Raw genomic sequence first — 321 nt, forward strand, 5'->3', positions numbered from 1 at the left:
TCAACACCTCCAACAGCTTTTCCACAACAGTGTGGACTTTTGGATCATCCTGCCATCATTGTTGATATATAAGATAGAGCAGGAAATCATGTGCACTGTGACGAGATTTAACAAATGATAGAGTTATCACTTTTGCTAGGTGCTTTGCCAGTGCTCCAGTGAATATAACAACACCCTCACGAACCAGGTCATATTCCTTTTCATCCGATGCCTGCAAGATAATAGATATGATAAAGCTTCAAAGCAATTCGTAATAATCATGAAACACACAATGTATCGAGCAGGTTTTCAGTTGCTAGTAGAACAAACCTCTTTATTTAA

General features: G+C 38.3%; 1 long non-coding RNA gene across 1 annotated transcript; it reads right to left on the reverse strand.

The window, feature by feature from the left end:
- LOC104775459 lies at positions 1 to 321 on the reverse strand. Its single transcript, XR_765929.1, has 3 exons — positions 310 to 321; positions 131 to 211; positions 1 to 49 (listed from the first exon to the last, which is right to left on the reverse strand). It is a non-coding gene; the product is annotated as an uncharacterized LOC104775459 (long non-coding RNA).

The sequence above is a fragment of the Camelina sativa genome, unplaced genomic scaffold, assembly GCF_000633955.1.
Source record: "Camelina sativa cultivar DH55 unplaced genomic scaffold, Cs unpScaffold15198, whole genome shotgun sequence".
In the NCBI taxonomy this organism is placed as follows: domain Eukaryota; kingdom Viridiplantae; phylum Streptophyta; class Magnoliopsida; order Brassicales; family Brassicaceae; genus Camelina; species Camelina sativa.